Raw genomic sequence first — 6,773 nt, 5'->3', positions numbered from 1 at the left:
GTTCTCACTGTGTAAGCCGGGATCTGCAGGGGCAGCCTGGGATCTGAACTTGGAGGGTCAAGTGAGGTCTCCCTGGGGTTGTCAGTGACCCTAACTACCACTGCTCATAGGTAGAGGGGTCAACCCATCCTTCACTCAGCTACTGCCAGGTCCAGCGCACAACTACTAGCCTTATGGGCAACACTGAGAATACCTTCAGGACACAGGCAATATTACATATGAGGGCAGGCTCAGTGGGGGAGAGGGACAAACCTCAACAACCAAGTATAGTCATGAGTTGATACCCTGTGGGGTAGAGGGCCCAGAGCTCGGTCCTCCAGCCCAAGCCTGAAAGTCTACACAGCAATGAAACAGCCCCACAGCCCAATCTATGAGCCCAAGTCCACTGGCTCCCTTCTTCGGTCAGTGGAAGCACTCCTGGTGAGGATGCGCACCACTGACACAAGGAGGGTAGCTGCATGTGAATCACTGCAGAAATTACTGCGGGGGCTGTTGTAGTAATGTAGAATGTCGTTAGAGGAGGCCCTGAAACATAAACCCTTGTATCAGAAGCCTGGTAGGAGGCCTAAGGCCTGAACTAAAGTAACGGTCAAGACTTTATTAACATAAAGCAAAGTTAAGCTTCAGCGTAGCAGCCGTGTTAGTCTGTATTCGCAAAAAGAAAAGGAGGACTTGTGGCACCTTAGAGACTAACAAATTTATTTGAGCATAAGCTTTCGTGAGCTACAGCTCACTTCATCGGATGCATTTCAAGTTAAGCTGTGAGCAGCAGGCAGGCCCTGCTCAGAATCTGGCAAGGAAAGGGCTGATGTTTCAAAAACACACATACCTAAAAGGTACTGGACACTAGAGATATAAACGTGTGCCAGGATGGTACCAGAACACTCCAATATTTGCACATTCCACACCGATAACAAGGAACAAGCTGACCCATCCTAAAGACAGGGGCAAAAGGGTAATATGATGGATGGGGTTGTTTTGATCAAACCAACATGTACAAGGTAATAGGCAGCACCTTACTACGTCGAGGGGTTGTACCTCAATATGTCAGGAGTGAGCTGTAACTTTTTTGTACCTGTATATAAGAATGCACTCCTGAGGGGTTGTCTTTGTCTGGCATAGGGGCAATGGTAAATCCCATCACTGACTGAGCCGGTCCATTGTCAGGGAGCATATATGTACTAGCAGAGCTGTAGGCAGCTGATCCAGGGAGCTAGAGACTGTGTTTCGTTTGGCAATAAACCCGACGAGGTGCCTTCATACCTTATCAGAGTCTGTGGTCCTTAGGATTTCTCTTGGGGTCTGCTGCGCCAGCTATCTGTGCAGAGCCAGGGCAGCAGGCAGTGGGAACACATGCACGCAGCCAACTGTTATCAACATTGGATAGAGCAGAACACCACCCTGGTGACGCTTGACTACAGCTGTAAGTCTGCCAAATATAGGTCAACTTTCTAGTGTAGACATACCCTAAATCAGTGCTTCTCAAATATTGCAGGTTGGCAACCCCTTATTTGAAGTCAACATTTTTCACAACTCCATTACATTTACTATAAAAAGTAAGAGTAAAAAAATGTATAGACGGTAACAATCATAACCCTTTATAATTTATTTGGGTACGTGGTTTAAGAGGTTGCCATAGAATACTTGACTTTGTAGGGTGAGGATGTGTGGGGAGTGAGATTTTCTTTACTATAGATCGTAATAAAATTTTCAATGCTTTGTGACCCCCCCACACATGGGGATCACAAGCCACTGGCTTAGAAAACACTAATCTAAATTGTGTAGGAAGTCAGACTAGAGCTGATCATAATGATCCCTTGTGGACTTAATCTGTAACTTCTCAGAGTTATTGATTTTCTTTCTGATCTTAGTCTAGTCCTTGTTGAGGTACACAACTCCTGACATATCCAAGTAACTTAACAATATTTTAGTACACGAGATAGAGAGAGATCCCTCCTTCAATGCCCTTAGTGAAGCTAACTCTGCTACATTTCCTCCATGATGAAAACTTGTCTCTTGTCCATCCAAACGCGCATTTAAGCCTTTCTTTTTTACATCTCCTTGTGGATACCCAGCTAGTAATTGATCTTCAACATGGCCAAAATTGAGCTTACAATCTTCACTCACAAATTTTCCATCACAGTGTATCACACCACCATCCTCCCAGTCACTCATGCCCAAAATCTGGATGTCATTTTTGACTGAGCCCTCTCTCTAGAGGCCATACAGGGTCTCTTCAAGTATCACCACTTCTCTCTTCATAATATTTCAAAGTTTTAGCCTTTTTCTGTCTCTCCAGATTGCTAAGGCTATTGTTCAGGCCTTCATCATCTCATGTTTTTGTATATGAAATAGAGATTATAAATTGTTTTGTACTTTAGAATAAGTTGTACTTTATGCCTTTACATTTGGTTAAGGTAGTTGACCACGTATTAGATGTGGAGTCTGAAATTCAAAATGGTGTGTCTGCCAAACAACAGCTCCACTTCATCTTTGTTTAGCTTCTTGTTGCAGTTTTCACGCCCTTTTGGAACTTTGGCAGGAAAGGCAGTTAACGGTTAGAACAGAACTGGTTCAGACAGGTTCCAGCAGGGGAGCTGCCAGTTTTACCTCAGAACTTTGGTGCGCTTGTTCCTATATAAACTCTGAGCGCCCGCTGTCCTAGAGGCAGCCACGGTACCGTTATATTTGCGCAGCTACATGGACCAGAAGATCAGCATCTGAAGACATCAGCATTAAGAACTGTGATTGTGTTACCAATCTCTAAACCCCACATTATTTTCAGAGAAAGGTGCAGAGGTCCTGTAGATCGCTCACCCTTGGGTGATCGCAGAGCCGGGCCTCTCTTTAGCATCAGCAGATCCTGTTGATCTCCCACTAAGAAGGAGTTGAGACCCAGGGTCCATCAGTTGGCTGTGACAACGGTGTTGTGCCATCTACTGCTTATCAACACCTAGAAACAGTGGAGTATCTAGGGTATTTTTGTTTTAGGTTTATTTGTTTATTTCCAGGGTATCTGTTTGGTTGGGCCTGGATTTTAAATCCAAATTGTCAAACCACATCTCGCTGTTGCTTCTTATTAAATTATCTGTTCTAAATAAAAGCTGTCATCTGTTTACTTTATTCTTCTCTCTTCTTTTATCCATTTGCATCATGGGATAGGGAGGCACACTATCTTTCCCAACCTCCAGCTGATAGATACCAGATAAGGGTCCAAGATCCTGCTAATTAGCTGCAAGGGATAGCTGGCCTATACCTTCCTCACCATCATAGTTAACGTTGCAGGGTTAACACTTTCACTACTATAATCTCCCTTTCTCTGGCTTTGAGGAAGACAAATTGCCTTCCTAAAGCCATTTAAAATGTTCCAGCTAGGATTATCTTCCTGGCTCATCACTAAGAACTTCTGGGCTGCTACTGACAAAGTTCTAAAAATTTCTCCTATTTTAAGAGTCTAACTGAACACTTCAGCACTCTGCTGCATGATCCTATTGCCACCTTTGAAAATCACCATGCCTGCGGCTTGCTGAAGGTCTCACATCAAGTCAGTAATATAGCTGGTGTGGTCCAGAAATACAAGTCCAGGGATATGAATTCTAGTCACAGCTCTACCACTGATTTGTCTTGTGACCTTTGGCAAATCACTTTCTGTGCTTTCGGGATTTAAGAATACCGGTGAAGGAACAGGAATAATCTGTGAGATTGATAGTTAACTGGAGGGATTAGAGACAAGAACAAAAACTAAAATGAGATTCATCTTGGTAAAAGGTATATTGATGCCACACTTAACCCTGAATACGTCTGAATATTAAACTGAGGCTAAGGCCTAACTTCCTCGATCCCTGTAACTCTGTTTCAAGGGCAATCCTAGTAGTTATCTTCCTCCCTACTTAATTGCTGTCCTGAGTAACAGTGGTTGAGGTCTAGGTTGGCTATTAGGAAACACTATTTCACTAGGAGGGTGGTGAAGGACTGGAATGGGTTACCTAGGGAAGTGGTGGAATCTCCATCTTTAGAAGTGTTAAAGGTCCAGCTTGACAAAACTCTGGCTGGGATGATTTAGTTGGGGTTGGTCCTACTTTGAGCAGTGGCTTGGACTAGATGACCTCCTCAGGTCTCTTCCAACCCTAGTCTTCTATGATTCTTACATAACATGAGGGAAAATGGAGTAACCAAACAGGAATACAGGACTAATTCTGCCATAAAACTATTGGCCACATAATTGTGCCTCTAGCCTGCTTCGTGCATAATAAAAAGCCCTACCTTACATGCCAGTGAGCTGCAGTAGCCAAGGGGAGGGTGTCCCTCTCTCTCTCTCGCTTGTTAGCATGCACGTACACTCAGCCCTGCCGCCCCCCCACCCCCCGATGGTGATCACACAGGCATGCACCCCCAGCCCCGCTCCCATCTCTGAGGCTGCTCCAGGGACACTGAAACAGACGTGTTGCCGGGGAAGAGGCACGTGTCCCCCGGCAGAGGTTTTTTTGCATTTTTCTGTGTGGGGGGCACAGAAAAATGCAAGCCATATGAATTCTGTGCCCCCGCATTGGCGCAGAACCCCCCCCACGCATAACATATGTATAAGAAACATAGAGCATTAGGAAAGTAGGTGTGAACTCTATATACCACAATCATAGTGAATAGTTTGTAGATACAGTATATGCAAATATGTCCCAGTTTTATTAAACAGCTCTTTTATTAATTATTAATTATTATTATTATTATTATTAAAGAAGCTATTTATGGTTTTCATGTATTTTACCATCCAGCTCTCACTCAGTATTGAACCCAGAAGGAAGCCTCTAACAGACTGAATAATTTTCCTTCTCTTACCCCTTTATCCATCATCTACAGCAGCACCAGGCCCATTTCAGTCACCTTACCATTCGGCACCTGGTCTTATTGCACCGCCTCAGTTTTTACATCCCGGGGACTTAAGCGTGTCCCATGCCCGAGTCTCCATTACTTGGCACCAATCTATCACCGAGACCTTCAGCACCCTTTCTACAGTACTCCCCTACCACTTCAAGCCTCTCAAAAGAAGACTACGACTAGGAAGAGGACGGTGAACATATGTTTTCCTCACAATATTCTTCCCAGGTTCCATTACCTGCAACTGGGAGATGCATTACAGCATAGTCTCCCTATCCTAGCAGCTACATGCACTGCTATGGCAACCCCTGGATGGGACCACCTATACCCTTCCCTGGGTGTCATATCCTTGGGAGCAGCAGTTTTAGGAAGAAATCACTTGAGACACTTGAGAGCTGTGAGCCATGAAAGCAGCCATTTATTTTCACACACTGAACTAACCAAACCGGCTAAAACTGGCTGGGCTATCCCCTAATAATCTAACTCAGTTGCCATAGCAACAAAGTGCTGTTACCATGACAACCAAATACACAACATATTCCTCCCCCCTTAATAAGAACATCCTCTAAATAAAACAAACATTAAAATAGAGAAGGAGAGTAGACTGCCTCCATTCCCAGCTAAACCCCAGGGATTATGTTGCACCATAACCGTGGGTTCACCCTAGCTAAAGATCCAGCCATTGAGGAGGTCTTCTGTCTCTAGGTGGATTACGGCAAACTTCTGGTGTTGTTGCATCCAAAAGTACCTTGGGCACAGGCCTGACAATGGGCTCAGGGTTCGTAGCACGAACAGGTGAGGAGGTGTTATCAGCTTGTTCCGGGCAAGGGGGTATCTCAGCCACCAGCAATAATGGAGAAGAACAGTCAGGAACAGGTGATTCTTGATTCGGTGTCTCGCCAGAAGAGGTGAAGTCAGACAACTCAACTGAAGATGTGTCCTGAGGACTGGCATGACCTGGCAACAGCTGATCTACATGTCGCCACCAGGTAAGAGTCTCTGCAGTCTGGACTGTGTAGGAAACAGGTCCTGTTTGAGCGATGATTGTGGCAGGTACCCATTTAGCTCCAGAAGTACAATTCCAAGCCAAAACAGGCTCTCCCAAGCTAAAGGTTCGGTCTTTTGCTCTGGGTGCACATCTGCTGACTTGATATTGCTGCTGACGTTGCACAATTTGTCTGGAAGGTTTCAGCAACCTTAAAGATCAAAGCAAGTGTACAGCTGTCGTCCCATCATTAGGGCCGGGGATGCCTTGGTCATTGCATGAGGTGTGTTTCTGTAGGAAAGTAAGAAGGTGTCCAGATGCTCTTGAATGGACTGTTGTCCCCTTGCTGATTTCAAAGCTTGTTTCATTGTCTGCACAAATCTTTCAGATAATCCATTGGTGGATAGATATGGTGCTGAAGTGATGTGGTGTATCCCATTTGCCTTCATAAAATTTTGAAACTCCTGAGAGACGAACTGCGGTCCATTGTCGCTCACAAGTTGTTCTGGCAGACCGAAACGACTAAAAAGAGTCCCCATAGTTTTTGGATAGTATTCTCTGCAGTAGTGGACTGCATTATAGAGACTTCTGGCCATTTAGAATGGGCATCTTCCACCACCAAGAATATGCTTCCTTCAAGAGGACCAGCAAAGTCAACATGAATATGTTGCCACGGGCTTTCAGGCCAGTCCCATGGGTGTAGGGGCGCCCCAACTGGGGTGCATTCCTGACACCCTGACATGACATACAAGCTCTTGCCTTCTCTTCAATAGCACTGTCCAATCCAGGCCACCAAAAATAGCTTTGTGCAATTTCCTTCATATGCACTATTCCACAGTAACCAGAATGTAGCTGTTCTAACATCTGTGATCTCAGTGGTGGTGGGAAAATGATAAGTCTCCCCCACAACAAACAA

The sequence above is a fragment of the Dermochelys coriacea genome, chromosome 4, assembly GCF_009764565.3.
Source record: "Dermochelys coriacea isolate rDerCor1 chromosome 4, rDerCor1.pri.v4, whole genome shotgun sequence".
Classification (NCBI taxonomy): domain Eukaryota; kingdom Metazoa; phylum Chordata; order Testudines; family Dermochelyidae; genus Dermochelys; species Dermochelys coriacea.
The sequence above is the reverse complement of the archived record's forward strand: the minus strand, read 5'-3'. Positions refer to the sequence as shown.